Source organism: Condylura cristata, unplaced genomic scaffold (assembly GCF_000260355.1).
Source record: "Condylura cristata isolate star-nosed mole 26May11 unplaced genomic scaffold, ConCri1.0 scaffold00018, whole genome shotgun sequence".
NCBI lineage: Eukaryota > Metazoa > Chordata > Mammalia > Eulipotyphla > Talpidae > Condylura > Condylura cristata.
The window spans coordinates 24,374,408-24,394,879 of NW_004567119.1; the positions used below are offsets into that span (position 1 = coordinate 24,374,408).

A 20,472-nucleotide genomic window follows, 5' to 3' on the forward strand; every position below is an offset into this window, starting at 1 on the left:
TATTTATTTATTTATGCATAAAAGACTGGAGTACAGGCCAGAGGTGAAGGGGCGGTGAGAGGATTCACTAGAGACAGGGGGAGCAGAACGGGCAGATTGATGAAGTACACTGCTGAGGGGTGCAGTGGGTGGGACAGGAGAGGTCTGCTTCGCCCTGTGGGTTACCTACCCTGGCTGAGGATCGAACTCGCACTGAAGCTATGCAGTCAGCTTCTTAGTGCTGTGCCTTAACCTATTGTCTCACCAGGGAGGGCCCCATAATGATATTATAATCTGCAAAAACAAGAAAATCTGGCATTATGCCCAGACCAGTTGTGACACCCCAAAACAAAACATGGCCAGGCCTTAACTGATTTCTCTTTTTAGGTAGAAACCATGTATTTATTAGCCTTGCTTTGGGGAAACCCCACATGGTCACCTCACCTCTCCACTTAGGAGCTCATAAAAACACCCTAGATTTATTATTACATCCTTCTCCCTTCTGAATGGGGTAATGAAGTTCTTTATGGGAGGCTATTAGGCAGCAACATGGACGCTACTATTTGCTATATATCCCATATAATTAATAACACCTTAACTGCTATTAGAGAGCATGTTTAAAGTAGCTAGCCTTCCATAAATACAGCTGATTTGACTAAACTGTCAATGGCAAATTTCACAAAGAGCCACTCAAAGGAGATTTACTTTTGAAGTATAGAAATGCGTTGCAAAAAGGCTTTTAACTTTTTTTCCTGTTCTACTGATATTATTAAACTTACCAAGTGAATACCTAATTATAAAGTTAGCGTTCTTAAAAATCAAATAGTCAAAGTAGTAACAGTAATTAATTTCCTTCTGGGTTTTCTCTTGACAAAGGATGAAATTTCCCTTTTAAAATTTCCTAACAAATATTTGGGCACATTGCTCTCTTTAAAAGTTATTTTTCATGACTTGAAATAACACCTTCAATGAAACTATGATCAAATAAAAATAAAATCAACACCCAGATGGTGGATTTTCTTGTCACATGAGAGTGAAGGAAGCAATCTGCAAAATGGATATAAAAGTGATGTACAATGAGTCTCTCTATACTTATTGTACACTAAGTTTCCATTCATGGAAATAAGCACTCTATACTCTTCTTGTCAAGACAAATACATTTTTATCATGATCTCAGGATAAAGTAAGTTATTACATACTCTAGGCAAAGTTGACACAAGAGCATAATTTGATGAAATTAAGTGCAAGTGAATTACTCAAGGATAATATACAGCTGGCCCTATCCATGTTACAACAGCAACTGTCTAACCCTACTCGCAGAATACGAAAGATTAAACAATGCTCGGAATTCTTGCCTATAAACCTACATGAAAAACAAAATTTTTAAATGAGCACATTTGTGGTGAATAAAAGCAAGTAAGGCAATACATAAAAAACTTAAGGAGCATTGCATGGATAATTATTTATTTAAATATTCTAAGCTATTTCATTATTTTTACATTACAGAAGCCTCATATTATGTATCAGTGTTCCCTGAAGTTGCCAGTCAAACACTAGTCAACGTCTATCCTTGCAGTTAAGCATTTCCACTACCAACTCCAAGTTACTTCTGATTAATTCACTACTCCATCAACTTTGTCCTTCTCTGCCTGCTCTCAGGAGGGCTTCAATCAGTGATACAATACCCTGACTCCAGTAGCAACAGCTGTTTGCCTGGGAAAGCTAACTGAAGAGGAGTAAGTAAAGACCCACGTTGCTAAGTCTGGGAAAATAGAAACTTTTATTTTCAGAATGTTACATTTTCAAGGCGGGAGGTGGAGTTTGTTTTTGAATATGGAGGTCTGAGAAGAGAGGCTGCTGTGTGTCAAGGGAGGAAGTTCGGGGCTCACAAGAAACATTGGGTAAGCAGGTGAGTTAGTAGTTGCCCAGCCACCCCAATCTTACTAAATGCCCGTAAAGATTATGGAGTATGGCCCTCCCTGGTGGTACAGCGGATTAGGACTCAGCACTACAAGTGAGCCACAGCTGTTTCAGTGTGAGTTCCATTCCCTGCCCCTGAGGTGATCCACACTGTGCAGCAGACCTCTCCTCACCCTCCTATGCTTCCTTCAGCAGTGTACTTTGTAGATCTGCCTGTTCTGCTCCCCACTCTGACTCTGGTGAAGCCTCTCACCACCCCTGCACCTCTGGCTTGTACCCTACTTCTGTATGCATAAATAAATAAATCTTTAAAAAAAAAGTTATAACAAGGATCTCATTTTCTTTGGTGCTGAAAGTGGTTTTGAATATAGATAAAAAGAATAATATCAAAGTTTATTGGAAAGAAACTGGCTATAAATAAATTTCCTTGAAATAAAAATATTTTATTTGAGCAACTATGAAGTGGGTGGCTGGTTATATTTTGAATTAACAATGTGATTCATTTTCATGCATATTCTGTTCCAGATACAGGCAGCTTATTTAAAGAATGGCTAGAACTTTCTACTAGCTCAAAAAAGCACATCCCTTAACTTAACTTTGCAAGTGAATTAAATGGGATGGAGTAAAAGAACCCCAAGAATCTAATCTGTTTTAGAAAGCAAAACACCACCTGCCTACCTTTCTGTACATATAGAACCAGAGCAATTTCACAGACACATTCCCTTTTTCATGGCTCTACCAAAGGTTTGTCAGTTAAAAAATAAGCAGTCTAGAAATAATATAGAACATTATCCATATATCTGTATTAGTCCATCAAATAAAAAACAAGGAGTGGATGAAAAATCACAAATTAATCACAATCAAGTTCCTATCCTTCTCCCAAATTATATTGTCTTCTAAATGATTCTCAGAAAGAAAATAGGAATATTCTGCTCTGGGTATGGATATTCTCAATGCCATTCATAGTTGTAAACCTTCATTTACAATTTAGAACCATTTCTATACCAGTTAGACCATCCTGGACATCACTGAAATTACAGCCTGTAAACCTATCTTGATGGAGACAAAAATGATACTAGTCAGTCTTTTAAACCCATTTTGTTTAAAATGTCCTTATTTCAATTAAGAGTCTACTTCAGAACAAGGGACTTATTTGACTCCAGTTTACAATTTTTTCTAAATGTTCAGTGTTTGCATTAATCAGGTAATTCCTAGGACATTTGGGCCTGTGGCTTATCTAGACCCAAAACACACACAGTCATACAGATTTCAGTGCCTTGAGTCTCCTTAAACATTTGGTGTGTTAATGTGTATGATGAACTCAGTAACACTGTTTTGTACACAGTAGCTAACTGAAATATTTCTGACTGACCACATGAACAAATTAACGGAAACTTTCCCTATTTTGTTCCTCATAGAAAAACAGGGACACAAAATGTATAAATCGTCCTTCAAGAGAGCCAAAGGTGTTTTTACACACACACAGACACACATACAAACACAATCATCTGTTTCAGCAAGACCACACAATTGTTTTATTTCTGCCAAATCTGTGCCAAAAAATAGGGTATTTCATCAGTTTCACTTATGCTGAAGTTCCTCAACACTCTCCACCCGAACCAGGCCATATTTTCAGTGCAAAGCAGACTGAGTGCTATCTAAATCTAGATAAAACTCATAGGTTTTTAATCTGAACAATGATCTATACATCTAACTCTATATGCAAATCAAATGCTTTGGTGCATTGGAGCATTCCAAAGCAACCAGGGCTAAGAGAGCTCGAGAAGGTTCTTGCAGCTCCTTCCCGTTACTCTTCTCCTTTGCCTCTATTTATTTATACTAGCTATCTAAATAATTCACACTGCCTGCTTTTCAGCCCGAATGTTCCTCAGAAGAGGCCCACAATGAGCTACTGCAGTCACCAGATGGACTCATGAATGCAGCAGGTGGGGCAGATGGCAAGGCGCCCTGTCTGATGCTGCTTGCTTCGGCACGGCCTGCCTTTTCCTTCCAGGTACATTAGCATCATCCTAACACTGAACGGTGCATAGTTTGGGGGTGGGGTGGAAATGGGGCACCAGGCAAATCTTTTCTATGCAATACCAGAGGCATCATAAATTACCAGCTGCACTCTTCCTCCCTCCCTCAACCCCTCAATAATCCCCGACATTTATACTGTTGCTTTGTCCATGGGTTTGTTAAGACTATTGGTGAAGGTTTCAAAATGCATTTTGGCACTGGGAATAAAGAAGGACACATGCATTTTAAAATGCCACCTCAGTTTAATAAAAATGAAAGAAAGAGGATTCTAGGGAAGATGTGTGATAAATAGGGGGAACAAGGTGTCTTCACCAGTTTTTGTAAAAAAAAACAACAACAAACAAAGTGAAAATGTAGTCTGGTGCCTAAGCTCACCTCTGTAGAGTTCTTACATGAAGAAAGTAAGCTGCCCTTCACAGAGATACAATGGGAATGGTGGTGAAAATCACAAGTTATAGCTTTCTGGTTTTGCAGACACTATTAGCTGTGACCAAGTTGAGGCTGTTCTTCATCTCACCTTTTCTAATATGGTTTCCAAAAGCAGGGCGTTTCCCTTACCAAGTCTTTCATTCTATAGCAAAACACACACACACACACACACACACACACACACACGTGGCAAAGCATCTCACTTGCTATAGACACTTACAACATCCTGAGGTCAGATTATCACACGATGGCCCTCAGGTACATGTAGTCTAAATTTTAAGTGAGCATAGACACCTGACAAAAATTCTCTTGAGATTTTTCTGGCATATTCCCATTGGCAACAGTACTGTGATACCATTGAATTTAATCCTATAAATGTGACTGATGCCAATATAAATCTTATTACCTAACGTCACTAATCATCTCATTATAAACACCTAAAAATGCAAAAGATAATAATTTTAATGACCTGAAGCAAACCAATCTGTATCTTCAAAATGAATAGATAAATGAAGCACTTGAATCAAACACATCCTTTGAATTCCATCTTCGATTCCTTAGGCAAATTGTAATCCCAGTCTTTTGGGAACTGTACCTACCAGGCAGTTTTACAGGACAAAGACAGTAGCTGTGAGATTATCTCAAGATTAAGGGCAAGACTGCCTGTAAAAATAACAACAACAACAAAGCAAACTAGCTTTCAATAGTCACTTGCTTTGATTAGGTGAGTTGACTAAATCAGACCTTCCCCTCAAAGTCAAACTGCATCCACCTTCTAGAATTCAAACAAATCTCCCCTTGCTTTTCCAAAAATCAGGAAAGTTTTTACTTGCAAGATCTTTTAAACATTTTCTCCCTTTCATTTCAAACAGACCCCAGACAAGTAATTTTAAGATGTAAAGGCAACTTGCACAATTGTCAAAGGCTTCACCAAGAAGCAGACTGGACTGGTTTTAAGCAGAGGGTGCTTGGTTGGAACAGAACTGACAGCCCCCAAGTCCACAAGCCAAATACTGCAACCTTCAGGATCTGAAAGTCTCATTCCTAATTGTGCTCACCATGCAAGCTTCCTGTCTTCTGAAGCCAAAACTAAAAAACCAGACCGGGAGCCTCCATGTGCTCAAGTTATACTGTTAAACAGCCACTAGCTAAATTCCTGAAATTGTGTCCTGAAAACTGACCCAAGTCAGCTCCAATGGAAAACTTAGCTATAAAAAGCCCCATTTCTAAATGTTTTTGATGCACCTATATCATTTTATATTTTTATCAGTTATGTCAAGATCTCAGTGCCTATTCAGTTGAATAATTTTAGATTTTATATTTTTATCAGTTATGTCAAAATCTCAGTGCCTATTCAGTTGAATATTTGAGAATAAACAATTAAAAATGCAACTTAATGCACTCAATTATTATTTTAATGATTAAAAAAATGTAAAGAAATGTATGTAATCTGTTTGGATGCAAAATGAGAATTATTTTAAGTGATCATTTTGACAGCACAGAGTTGGCTATAAAAAATTCACTTCAAAAATCAATTTTAAGCTAATATTTTCTAAACTTGATTTCATTAACTATCATTAAATTATTTTCCACAGGCTAAAACTGTGCATAACTAGAGATACTTAATAACACTAAACAAAAGTGAATGGACATTACCTAGGGGAAAACACATTAGAAGGAAAATGGAAATAAATTAACATTTAATGATAGTAACTGTGACATTAAAATATAATTTTGAGAATGTATATATTTAAAAATAATTTGGGTAATCTTATTGTAGTTGAGAGTTTTACATTGCCACAATTAAATTGGTACAGTATTACTTCTATGGAAAATTAGTAGCAATGTCTCAGATAAAAACGTCATTAAAAACACAAAAATCATGAGTATAAGAAAAGGGCAAGAGGATAAGCAGGTGATCACAATTTAAGTCTTAGATATAAAAGGGGTAAGAGCAGTGAAGAAGATGATGCTGGAAGTGAATAATCACTAAAATCTTACAAAATTATCCTTTAGTAAAGACTATGATATTCGCAAACAGATTCATCCTGTATAAAAGTCTACATCTGAACATATTTTTGAGCACCAGAATTTGGGTAAGGAGATCACATGACATACAAAATAAAAATGAGACTCTACATTGCTTTTACACACATTGAAAGAAGAGTTTGTGTGTGTGTCATACAATTTCTCTGACTGAATTGTTATTTCCTTATTTCTGACCCCACTTTGATATGACCAAGCCTTGAAGTTTTAATATACAAGTTAGTTCAAATCTAATAAAGAACCTATATTTACTCAAAGTTTAATCTAATATATAATAGCTATTAGAATGGGTATGCTTTAAAAAGAGAACCCTATTTTTTTAATGTCACCTTTCTGTATCAAAACTAACACATCAGTAAAGTAACTCAATGCCATAAACTCAATGCGGTGAACTCAATTTGTTGAATTCAGCAGCAGCTCCCTATATCAGACATGATTTGGCGGGGGGGGGGGGGTCCACTTTCTTGTTCCTAGGTGGAACAAGACGGCTAATGGGGAGAAAGAAGAATCTGGAGGGAGGGTGTATCATCGCTAGCAATTGCTTATTTTCCTTATTTGTGGTTTTCCTATCTTAGTAAAAATATAAATTAAAATACAACATCAACTACAAAAATCATCCAGCATCAACAAGACAGCAGTATTCGTTTTTAGAGGTGGGAAGTAGGACTCTCAACTTTTAATTTGCAAGGGAGACAAGGATTTTTGCCATGTTAACCTATGATCCTGGCTCAACATTTACCCAGACTGCATCAGTCTTGTTTTGCTTTTCTCCTCTCCAAGCCTGAGAAGAATTTGCTATGTGAGTTTGAGTTTATGTTGTAAAACAAGTGAGGGAGAGAGAATGAGTGCCTGATCCTCAGCACCAAAACAGAACCATTTACATAGGCCATTGCACACTGTTTAGGAAACAAGGGGCGAGCAGGACAGAAGGGCGTCTCTCCTCTCCTCCAGTCCCGCCGTCCTTTTCAAAGCCAGGCAGGGGTTCTGTTTTTAGTACACACTTTGGTTCAGTGTTAATCCTGTTTTATGTTGTTCACACCTGCTGCTGACTAGCAGCCTGCTGATGGGCTGGGGTGCATGCTGCTAAGAAAAATCCCACTAACTGAGAAGTGGGACAAAAGCTACTGGACAGAGCCAGAAACAAAGGCAGCTCGGGTGGGGTCCAGAAGACAGAAGAAACCGACCCCACACACTCTTTTCTCACTCTGGCAAATAAGAGGAAAGTTTGCCGTCCAGCCATAAATGCAACCAATTGCTCCTTTTTGAAAGAAAGATCGAATCCCACTGGCTTGTTTATATTCCTCCATTTTTTGTGTGTGTTTGGTAGAACAAATGCCTGTGCAGTAAAAGAAAATGGTTGTTTTAATCAGGTGTACTTGACAGCCGTGCTCTGCTTCTTGACCAAAAGAATCTGTACTGGAAACACATCTAATTTTTCATTTAAAATATCCTAGAGCTATCCCTCTCTATTCATAGAATTTCAGATCCAAAATGGACAGCGATACAAAATATCTATTCTGCCATCCGTGGCCACGGTGCCACCAGGCCAGCGCCTTGTATGCTAAGACAGCTCTCTCCCACCCCCAACCTCCTGCTCTGCGTGCGTCTAATAGCAAACATCAAAAGGAATGACTTCTTTTGTGAACTTAGTACCAGCGATAAATCAAACTCAGTGCCACAGACAGGGGGGAAATGCACTAGACTGACAGTGGGACCGTCGGAGGCATCCTCTCAATCAAGTCTTAGTAAAGCGATGCCCACCCTCCTTCTCTCCCAAACAAGATGTAAGCTGTCGTGCGCTTACCCAGAGCGAGAAAAACTTACCCAGTCCTGACGTGACCCTAAGTCAAGATGCATTTTGTGCTGACATTTCCAGCCGTGGCGCCGGGACCCCCTCCCTCCCACAGACAGAGCCAATTTCCTTCCTATCTGGGAGCCAGATTTTGCCCACAGGTGGGCACAGAAGCACCTATTGGCCAGCACAGCACAGCCCCAACAGAAGCTTCACATCTGGGGTAGAAAGGGTTCAAGTGGGGGCTCTGGGATCACTTTACTGCATCTCCCCAACCACCTTTCCTAGCTGCAGGATCTAATAAAACACCCTGGGCTCCATTGCCAGTGTGTGTGTGGGGGGGAGTTCTGTATCTCCCTGACCCAAATTGGTGCATGGATCTAAGGGAGCGTAATTTTAATTCTTTTAGGGGTGGGGATACTAAGCAGCAGATGAAGGGTCTGTTAAGGGGGAACTACCAAGGAGACAATCTCTGAGGTGTAGCCATCTTTCACCAAGTTGCTCTCCATCATTGCTCAGAGGCAATGGGTGCTGTTCAGAGGTCAAGACTTGCCTACTGATAGATTGGGGCTATTCCTTTGACCATGCTCTTCCCCAGCATATTAAATATAGGATCACTTATATAAGTGATCCCAGGAGCTGTTTTCCTATAACAGGTGAGGCATCAGAGACACACACACACCTTTTCAGTGTATTTGCCAATATCTTTGGGACTCCCTACTAGTGTTAAAGAAAAAAAGGTCATTACAAATAATGCTGCAATATGGTTGCCTTAATTCTCACTAGAATCCATGCATCACCCATTAACCAGGCACAGCCCATCACATTAAAAATAAATAAATAAATAAAGGTGTCGCTTTCAATTTGTTTAAGGAATATGGACAGCATGAAAATAAATTCAGTGAGTATGCTAGGTCACATAAAGAGCTGATTTTTTTTTTTGACCTATAAAAAGGGCAATTTCAACCTAATAGAATTAGAACCCTGCTTGCATGTACAAAGCCCAAAGTTTTTTAGGGAATATTGTTTTAACTTTTTAATTTTTTTCTGTATTTTTTTCTTTTATTGTTAGAGAATCTTATGGATTCCAAGGTTGAATTTCCTACTGATTTTCCCTCAGAGGGCCACTTTAATTTTGTTGTGGTGTGTGTGTGTTTTATCATTAGTATTTATTTCTATCCCAACTAGAAAAGGAGTTGAAGTCTTTCTCATAGGACCCCACCAATATTTGGGAGTGACAGGCCCTCATCATCAAAATGTCATCGGAAATCAAATTTTTCCCATCAGCTGGTTCACATCATCAGGGCAGTGGGCGCCGGCAGGCTCACCTCTTCGAGAAGCACCTTGGTGGGTCTACATAACGTTAGAGCAGTGCTTCAACCCAGATGCTCAGACTGCACAAGGATGGAAGGTGACAGGAAATCTCATCCTGAAATTTCCTTCACAAAAAACGTGGGGCTATTCGTGGTTTCCCAGACACTTTGGAAGTGGCTCGGGACAGATCTCAATGGCTCAGTAGCAATGGCAGCTTCCAGCCCAAAGGAGAAGGGCCAGTCAGGATGGACACCCTCCGCTAAGAAGGGAAGCGGCGGCAGGACAGCGACCAGGGGCTCGATCGAGGCGTTCTGCTTGCTGCCCGCTGCCAGCGCTGCCCCTCAGCATACCCTCCACTGAAGAAAGTTAAGACCACCTTATGTTGTTTCGAGTGTTTTTTATTTCGGTCGGAATCTTAAGCCATTAGCTTTCCAGTGATGCATTTTTATGTTTACAATTGACATCTTCATAAAAGGATGAAACCTCTGAGCAACAGCTCAAAAACATGAAGGTGCCTGCAGTAAGTACTTAAATTATTTTACACCTAAATGGAGCCTGGTTGTTTTTAGTTAAAATTTAATAAACTTTAAACTGATGACCTTTCTTTCACAAAAAGGCCCAGAGTTGCAAAAAATGAACTTTCCAATGAAATATATTTTAAGGAACTAGTGCTGAACAAAGAGCTATTTAAAGCTGAACGCTTTGTCAATTTATCAGCTTGTGAGCATTCTGTTCCTGAATTCCCCACTGCTGCTGAATGTATAGAACAGCGGTGCCTTGCTTAATCGAATACTATTGATTCGAGTGTGTCACAGTGATCTCATTGAGAGTAATCAATAGTAATCCAAAATCAATCAATCTGCTCTTGCACTATCATTTATCAAATCTGAATACGCCACATTATTTGTAGGCGTCAAATTACAAAGAGTAGAAAATGGTTGAGCTGGGAAAGTGAATGGTTTATAGTGAAGAACAGAACCAATCTCTCTTTATTTTTCTTAAGGGGAAGGTGATTTAAAATGGACTATTATTAGCAGACAAATACATTTCTCTACTCATTAAAGTGGCCTCAACTTATCATTTGTTTCCTTCCTTTCCTGTGGGGGTGCGTAGGGAGGGGTGTAGAAAAATACGTCAGATTTCTCACGCAGGCATTTGCTGGTCTGGCTCAAGTGATCTAAACTTACAAATGCTCTAACTTATTTAACCACCGTAGACCAGCATTTTGATAAGCTCTGTCACCCATCTGCTAGAAAACAAGGAGACTCAACTGACACAGGACATAACTGCATCTTCTAACATCAGAAATGACGTTTAATAGAATTGGAGTAGAAAAAGGAATAGTTAATTTCTCCAGAGAACATACAGCCTAGTTGCACCTGCTTATCAAAGAAGCGGCTGTTGATGCGAAGGTGCCTTTATCAACATATTCACCTGTAATTTAGTCCAGGTAATAAATCCTTCTATTCATTACAGCACTCAAAAGCACCCCTACTATTTAGCCTGAATGAAAAAAGGCATAGAGTGTCTAAAACATTTACTTTTGCTAATGTAAAAGTGTTGGCATTTTACTTCATTCCTGATAAGCTGGTGCCAGGAGAAGTGATTATTCTTTTCTTATTCAAAGCCTATCAGCATTTCGAAAAGCTCTCTCAATCTTATCAGGTGTATGAACAGCAGTTACTGAAAACAGTTTGTTCTGCTCCTCTCTCTTTCTGCCAAGCTATCTGATAAACCCTCCAACTAACTAACTGTATTTACACACTATCAAACAGAAGTTGTATCTTCCACTAACTGTACCCAGATGCTAGTTTGCCATAGGTTTTTCTGCTGTGACATTAACTTCACAAAAATGTCAGCAGTGAGGACCCCAAACTGACAACAATCAAGAAAACACCATAAAAGCACTCAACTAGAATGGACAACAAACAGAAACAAAAGAAAAACAAATAGGAGAAGTTGAAGGCAATCTCTCTGGAATTCGGAAGGGGGGGCAGTGGGGAATAAATTGTACCATGTATGCAAATAGAGATGAATGTCATGCACTTACCTTACACCAGAGTAAATGATCCTTTAGCAAAATAAATGCACAGAAACAGAATATTAGAAGAAAATACTACTAGGGTTCAAGGGGCCCAAGGAAGTTTTTTTGAAATAAGCAGACATTCTCCCACATTTCAGGTTATTTCAGTATGGAGGCAAAGAGGGTCTATAACATAAGCACATTAAGGCAGCAAACATTATCACCAAACTTACCCCAGAAACTGAAGACAAGATAGAAAGCAAGGCTGTCACACATGGTGACCACATTCTCAGGATAGATTTTCCAATCATTAAAACCCTCACCAATGCTCTAGACATTAAAGTTTTGTTCACTACAAGGAAATAAAAAAAAATAGAAATAAATACAATTTGAGTATTTAACCTCTTACTATTTTTATCTTACTTCAGACTTAGTCAAGTGAACAGTTCCACATAAAGGCATGAAAAAGAAAATCATCATCATCCAAACTGAAGTAGAGGATCTGCTCTTCATTGCTCTCTATTAAAAAAGGCTTACACCAGTTTATGGTTCACCCCTAATCATCTATGGGTAGTTCTCTGGAGCATGAAAGACAACAATGACGTTTCTAGAACATAAGAACAATCTGAAATTTATTTCAGCAACTGAGTAGCAAATTCCTGACCCTAGAAAAGCAGCTCAGCATGGGCTTCTGTGCATAAATTGTCCATTTGTTCCTCACCTCCCTTTGCTGCATAGCTAGGAGAGAACAGAAAAAGACAGCCGCATGCTCCCACCTGAGCCCAGCTCCTGATTCTGTCTAGACTCCAAGAACAGAATGCGCTTTCCTGAGATGTGCAGAGCCGTAAGATGAATTAGCCAAGTGTGTAGCTCAGTACAATTCAGCTGATGGTTGCTTTTCCATCTGTGACACTATGATCCCATGACTGATGAGGCAGGTCTCATTTAAGACTATGGATAAAAGGAATGCTTCTGGCATTTCCTAGGGCCCAGCACTAACTATATACAGTCACTTTCTCCTAAGAAATCTATGCAATTTTCATCAGTGAGATACATACATTATGTATCTATTTACACACACACATATATACACACATATGTGTGTGAATGTATGCACAAACACACATGTTCCTTCCTTTGATAATGATCAGTGGTTATAAGATTCCTAATCCAACTACCTGATGCCTTTTAGTGGATTAGTGACTATGCAGAGAAATTGTATTCTTTCTTTCATATGGAAAAATGAATATGATTTGTCATGACTATCTTACATTTGGGGAGAAGTTAAAGGACTATGGTGAATAGCAAGCATGGAGAGCAAAGAGCAATGGAATGAGCAACCTTGCTTTGGATCTTTGTTTTTAAATAAGTACCACAATCTTTATAATGTTTCTTGTTACCCACTATTTTGGCTATTTCTGGATCTAATTTAGAATTATTTTCAAAGCAAAGGAAATGCTGATGAATATAAAAGGCAGCAACATATTAACTGCTTTGAAAAGTAGAGATTTTCAAACATTTTAAATCACATACATTGTGAGTTTTAAAAGGAAAGTAAAATATTAATTTAATGTGCCCTTTGTTTAAATTCTCAAAAGCCATTAGAAACAAGAAGACTCTTCCTAGAGTAGATGAAAAAGGAATTATCATTCACAAAGATTCCATTCTGATCATGGAAATGAAAAAATTCAGCATGCTCCTGTCCATTTTCTAAAAGAATTCAGCATGCTCCTATCCATTTTCTGTTCATAAGTTGTAGATATCCCTTTTTCAATTTCTTTTTTATTTTTTGCATACTGAATAAACCCTACAAAGAGAAAAGCATAGGCTGTTTCTCTATCTCTAAAAATGTATGTAAAGGAGAGAGAGAGAAAGAAAGAAAGCTGTCCCCTGTTACAAGTGGATCTCCATGCTCAAGATTCTCTGCTTCTTAAAGTCATTATTTACTTCACACACAAGAGCCACTAAGGATCACCACTTCAGAGACTTCTAAAATATAAATCCCATTGTCACTTCCAAGGTAGCAGAAAGATTTCAACAAGCTTAACTTACATTCTCTCTCTCGCTCTCTTTTTTTTGACAAAAGTCATTACTACCTATTTTATCAGTGTGCCCTGTTAGAGTTTTAAACAGATGGGAACAAGCAAGTCTGTTTTCATGACACTTCCACCAGCCATCAATCTCTGATACAACAGGAGACTTTATTGGTAGCTTCCCTTTTATTTAGTTTCATCTTAAGCAACTGTTTACAAAGAAGGTGTATGATGAAGCAAAGTTAAATGGACATGTCTGTGATATGCTTGACAGCCCTCAGTGTGCCCGATATTAATTTGTTTTCTTTGGCTAGGTAAGTGCTGCCAAAGCATATTACACGTAATGTTTACTTCCAATCACAATGATGAAAAGTATATAAATGTAATTTTGTTTCACTCCAAGTAACAGAGAAGACACAGAGGAATGCACATGACAAATAGTATCCTTTATAATTAGAATAAAAATTGATTTTTAAGTTCTTTTATTTTGCAATGTAATCTAAAATTAGGTGGGTGCTCTGTGAACTAAACACTTTATATAAGCATTTAATAGATCGTAATTGTCAAAACACAATGTTTTCATTTGCCTTAGTGTGTGAAAGAATCCCATAGCCATAAACTGAATTTCTGATAGCTAACGTTGCATGCTAGGCTTTTATATGCAAATGCATAAGTAGACTTATGCCAATATATTGAAATGAACATTGACTGACTAGTGAGAAGCCAATGTATTGTAAACTGAACCTTTTCTTTTATGAGTTTACCTTAGTGAATTATCTTGCAAATATACACACATTGCCATAAATTAAAATGTCATAACATGTAAAGACATTAAAACATCGAAAGCAAGTGTCCCCCCCCCAATCCTTTAAAATTAAAAATTAAAAGGGTGTAGGTATGTATGTACAAACATACAATGCCCACAAAACCTAAATCACTCAATTTGATAATGGTTTTGTATAGCTGATTAGAACACAGTTTTGGAAAATGCTGAGAAACCAGAGAAAAAGAAACACCTGACACTTTTGAAATAAGAACACAGAGGAAAACTGTGTCTGGTAAAATTCTGAATGGAAATTATTTTTATTAGGTGAGTTTTCCTAGATCTTAGAAAATCTAAGTCTAAAATGAACTTGAAATAAGAATCAAATGCCAGGTAAATCCTTCAAAAGACAGAGAGATGTCACTTACTACCCTCAGATAAGAGAGGTGTTAACTTTGATCTGATGGATTGGCATAAAGAAATAGCAGGATTATTATTTTTTTTACATAGAAACATCAAATTGGTTAAAGTGTTACACAAACAAATAAGGTGGAAATTAAATACAGAAATTTAAACAAGAACATGAATTAGGACAAAAACTAGAATAGAAAGAGCATTTCTTAACACTCACCCAGATTTTCTAAGCAAAATCATTAAATGTAACTCTAAGAATAAAATTCAATAAATCTGAAATCTATACTTCATATACTTTCTGGAACTATAACCAATTAATTTTCTATATGTACTTCTAGCAAAAAAAATAAGCAAATTACATATTTATGGTAGTACAGATACATAAAATTCATATTTTGCATTTATTTAAAAGCTATCATGTTTACATTAAGATATATTTATTAGGCCCAACTGTGTAAGAAAAGAATGCAGCTAGGAGCTAATTCAACACTACTTCTTGGATATGAGCCCAAAGCATTCAATTATGCATTTAATATTAGCATCTTATTTCCTATTTTACAAATTATTTATGAATATTACATATTGAATTTAGGAATGATAATGATTACACATAAAATTAGAAACAAATACTTACTAGGTTACCTGTTACCTATCTTTTATATGATAATGAAACCAATGTAGTTTATAATCAGGTTTGGTAAATACCTGAAAATCTAATTCCATGTTAAAATCATACCTGGTAAATTTAACTGGCAACTAGCAGATTAAAAAAAAATCTTGTGTTTCACTTTACTATAAGGACATATTCAAGTATTCTTAACAACATACCCAGTTCTACATACAAGCCGCTTCCCCATATATGCAAATTCCACATACATACCCCACACACAGAGATGCACACACGTGTATATGCATTCTATCTACTGCTTCGAATTTTCATGTACCATATATGTTTTTATTTGCAACGGTATAGACCATGTGTTATCTACAGACACATGACTGTGAACATGATAATTAACGGCAAAACATACATAATGCAGTAAGAAGAATGTCAAACAGCAGAAATGCTTGATGTCACCCCTGCACTATCAAATATACACGGAAGTATGATTGGAGAAAGAGAGCCTAAATATTTCACTGTCAGAGGATGTAAGGAACCACAATTCATTTCTATCTCATGTGCTTTAAGACAATGACAATTTAGTACAAGGATAGTGGATGTAAAAGAGATAAAAACTGAACAAACTGGACTAGTGTAATCAAAGATTTTCTCCAGAGAGCTGGCTAGGGCCGAAGCTATATGCACTTAGAACAGATCAACATTGTATTGTCTTTCTCTTCCATGAATTTTCTATGAAGCAGAATTCAGAGCCAGGCTTATGTGCTGCAATGTTAAAAGTTCTATGGAGGTATCTCACATGCTCTTCTCTCATTTCTAAATGCTTGAGAGATGATTCTCAAAAGTTTAGTTGATTAATTGGTTTCATAGAAATCACTCCTATGTATTGCCACGTGTAAGTATTAACTGTAAACACAGATTTCAATTGATTTTATAAAATAATGTCAGCAAAATCTTCAATGTTCAAGAGCACTTTTGAAGTAAGACAGTGAAATATTTTGTTTAATCACTCGGCTAAAACAAATGTGGAATACAGCTTCACAGGGAATAGGCACTTGAGATGAGACACTAGTGCCTACCTTCCAAAAGAACGGTCTGTTCTTTGTCTGTACTTCTTGCAGGAGTGAGGTATTGTGAAAGTCTTGTTAAATAGACTTACAGAGAAGTTACCTGCCCCTTTTGATGAATAGCACTGTGTATCTGAAATTAATTGCAAAAGTATGGCCTGCCTAATGAGATGGTCCTTATCTTTTCCTAGCACAGGAAGCACATGTATTTTTTTGCTGGTTCGATATTTTATAAAAATGCCGAAAAGTGTTATTAGTAAAAATCTGATGAAGAGGCCTCAAAGACACAAATATAAATTCTAAGATCTGGAAAATTTGGTGTGAAAACTGATTTCCTGCATTATTCTCTTTCTACACCTTATTTTTTTTTCTTTTTTCACTTTAAAAAGAACAAAAAAAATATTTTATTTTCTGTTTTCCACGTGCATTTTAAAAGCTTATTTACAATACCTTTCTTTATAAGACGACCAATGTATATTTCAGGTCAGATTAAATCAAAGAAATATCTCAAAGGCCGTGAATTTAGAATTAAAAAAAGAAGAAGAACAATGATATCTTCTTGGGGGGAAAACACTGGAAAAATGATCATCCATGCAAGAGAATTAATGGATATCCACAAGGGCTTTGCTAATAACATGGGTTAATTACCGCTGCAATACACTAGACTCAGTAAATAAAGCAGCAGTGCCATAAACACATTAAGATGAGAAACCATCGCTGTAAGAACCAACACCACCACCCTTGTCTCTTCCCAGGAAACGAAAAGCTATTCTCTAGCCCTTTCTGTCAAAGGAGGATTTCTAAACTTACCACCAAATGTGTAAGGGGTAACCCATAAACATCCTGTCACAAAGAGCTGGGGAAAGGTGGGTGCCCACCACTCTCACCCTCCCGTTCACATTTATTCCTTTAACTCAGGGACACTTTTTCTTTCTGCTTACTTCAAGGAGAAAATCATATGTTACATAATGCACATTTCAATCACCTATAGTTTGGGAGGTGTATAGTGGCTATTTAATTTAGAAAAACAAAAACAAAAACAGGATGAATCTCTTTGCTTTAGTGATATGATGGGCAAGAGGACAAGACTCTACAGCTCAAGAACATACTCCTAAGTGCAGTTGGTTGTCACTTCCAGCAATTGACAAAGAAATTATCTGAAAGCCCCTTCTACAGTATCTACCTTTAAGGCTGCAGGTGTTTTCAGCAGATTTATAGAGAGGAAACCAGAAGAAAAGTAATATGAACTCAAAGTATGGAGTGTCAGTAATTTTTCTTAGAAAAATGAACTTAAAGTATCTGCATAGTTTTCAAACAATGTCACATCTACTGTGACTAAATCAAGATCCTAGCTGTTAAAAAAATAATATATCATCAGCTCTCATTTTGTCTTTTTATCACTGTTACTGTATAAATTTTTCCTTCCTGCCTATTTTTATCACATACATTTTGACATTATAATGATCTTACTTTGGGATAGTCTTATTTCAATTTAGTTTACCTTTTAATAAGGGGAATTGAGCCCATGGGAGGAAACCAAAATCAAAACACTGAAATAAAAAGTGTGGACATACAAAAATAAAACTTGCATAGTTTCAAACAGGAATCTTAAAACACAACTGTGTTTCATTATCAATGTCTGCATTTCAATGACCAAGCTGAAATGCACTAAACTGTTCCCTCCTCGCCTCGCCTGTTTTGGAGTGTTTCGATTGCCTTTCCTTCTCCCAACAGCTGTGACAACTGTTAAAACAGTCAGTAAAATTAAGTCCGCTCTATAATCCTGTAGTCAATGTTACATTTTAATCAGAGGTTGAAAGGGATTCATGTGATGAGCACACTCATTTAGAATGATTAGGCTGACACATATGTCAAAATGAGCAGATATATTATTTTCATCTATTTATGCTATCAGTTATTACTGCTATTAAATGTGAAATAAGCTTTCAAGTATTACATTCTATAATGTGCTGGCATATTCCCTAAAAAAAAAAATAGTTAAAGGTTAACATTTTAGGCCCTCCTAATGGTGGTCAATAAATTGTCGGAATCTTCTTAACAGCCTCCAGAGCAGAAACGGTCCAATATTTTCCTCTGGAACTGCATAACTCCAGTTTCATTTCTATGTATACACACACGTGATGGGGTTTAACCCAGCACAATTACTATGAATATTAATAACATGTATAAATTCTGTGGTTTATTAATTGAGACAGAGAGGCAGATGCGTTGCTCAGCATTAGATCTTTCTGTCTGTCCAGTGAACCACGTAACCATCAGAACTGCATCCAAAGAATAAATCTGTATTTTTTAAAGATGACTTTTAATTGAGCCAAAAAGAAAGCTAGTTTGAATCTTGCGCCAAAGCCAAAGACATGTGCCCTGATTTCATTTAAATGCATCTGTTTCAAGAGTCTTATCTGAACTAAGTATTCAAATTAGAAATAAGAAGTTAAATTTGAAGCAACTACTTTAAAAAGAAGATGGGGGGGGATTTTTCAAAGTTTGTTTTGTTTATTTGTTTACAAGAGAAAGCTCAGAATCTAGGTGAGCTGGGATAGTGACTTCACCCAGACATGAAGACATTTTAAACTCTCCCCTTCTAGAGCCCCAGGTGTGCTAACCTTGCAACTGCACTTGAGCGGGCTGTCCTACCTTTGTTGATTTCTCATTTGTATTTTCACACAGTTTGAGCTTGCATCTTCTTTTGGATGTATCAGACTGATGCAGGCATAGCCTTCCACTCTTTCTGTCCCTCCTAAGTCCATCTCTTGGCTAATATTCCCTGTGTGAGTTTATGGCATGTGAGCCTGCACACAACGCGCGCACACACACACTCATACACACAGAAGCAGCTACTAAGGCTGCAAGTCACTTTTCATCCCTTACTTAATTACAAAGCAAGGCAATATGCAGTCACGAAGGACAGCTAGTGGACATCTACCTATAATGCACTGCCTCATCTTCTAGAGTTTTATATTTTCTTCACCATCTAGAGAGAGAATGTTTGCCAAGAGCACTCTTTTCAGAATTATAACAGTTGGTATTACTGTAATGTGAAAGCAAAGCTATATAACTGACTCAACAGAAAGATGAAGCAGCGACAGCTCTGTGACACACTAATATTTTATCTTAACAGTAGATTGAAATTAAGTTTATGACCTACTCATTTACACAAGAATGCCTAATTTACTTCTGCCCCCTATCCACTTCTCCCCCACCTTTAATAACCCAAGGATATATACATACATATCTCCATGTGCATAAAGATAATCATACATACAAGTGAAACTGTATGGTAAAACAAAAGTACTTTTATGAATTTTCTGGACATGACACATTAAATAAATCCACAACCTCAGCGTTATCTATTTAAGGGAAAATTTTAAGTCAGTACTGTTTCTTCTTTAGTTTTTCTCTTTTTTTTTCCCTCCCCTTAAATATTTATAATGTGTGAAAATCTCATGTTACTTAATGGACTGATTTGTCAGTTAAGTGCTGACTTAACGCTAACCATGCAAATAACATTATTCTAGCCCTGAATTGCATAGGGTGAGTTTTAAATTGTTCTCTGAAGGAGAATTAGTAAATGTGCAATTTTGCCTCTAACTCTGCGCGGTGAGAAATGACAGGGAGCTGAAAATATCTGTCAAACTGCAAATACATAAGAGGCACTCAATAGTATAAATCATTTTGAATATTGTATTTTAAAACATCTTTCCTCGGGAAAATGGGTCCTGGTAAAAGATGCATTTTAACAGTTCACTAAGCATTTGTGCCAAGTGCCTATTCTTAGCACCTGAATAAGAAGTGACTGTCACACAGCTGTTTTACTGACAGTCACTGAGCTTTGCCTCAAAGGTAATATTGTAGTCAGAGAACCATTCTCGACTTACTGAATTAGGAGATCACCCTCCACACAAAAGGCACGAGACAGACACAAACAAGCACTCACAAAATACCCAGGGCATGACCTGGATCGGTGTGCAAAGACACGTTTTGTCCACATAACCTCACCCCCCACCCCCCAATA

The 20,472-nt window shown here is 37.3% G+C and overlaps 1 protein-coding gene across 5 annotated transcripts in view; it reads right to left on the reverse strand.

The window, feature by feature from the left end:
- Positions 1–20,472, reverse strand: part of ESRRG (estrogen-related receptor gamma) — a 535,542-nt gene that overhangs the window by 191,952 nt on the left and 323,118 nt on the right. The window contains exons 2-3 of one of the 5 annotated variants that reach the window (XM_004685434.2): positions 12,320–12,494; positions 11,777–11,895 (exon numbers count right to left, since the gene is read on the reverse strand). The exons of the other annotated variants lie outside the window; for them this stretch is intronic. The gene's annotated coding sequence lies outside the window, so the exon portion shown is untranslated. The remainder of the gene's footprint in view (positions 1–11,776; positions 11,896–12,319; positions 12,495–20,472) is intronic. 5 annotated transcript variants of the gene reach the window in all.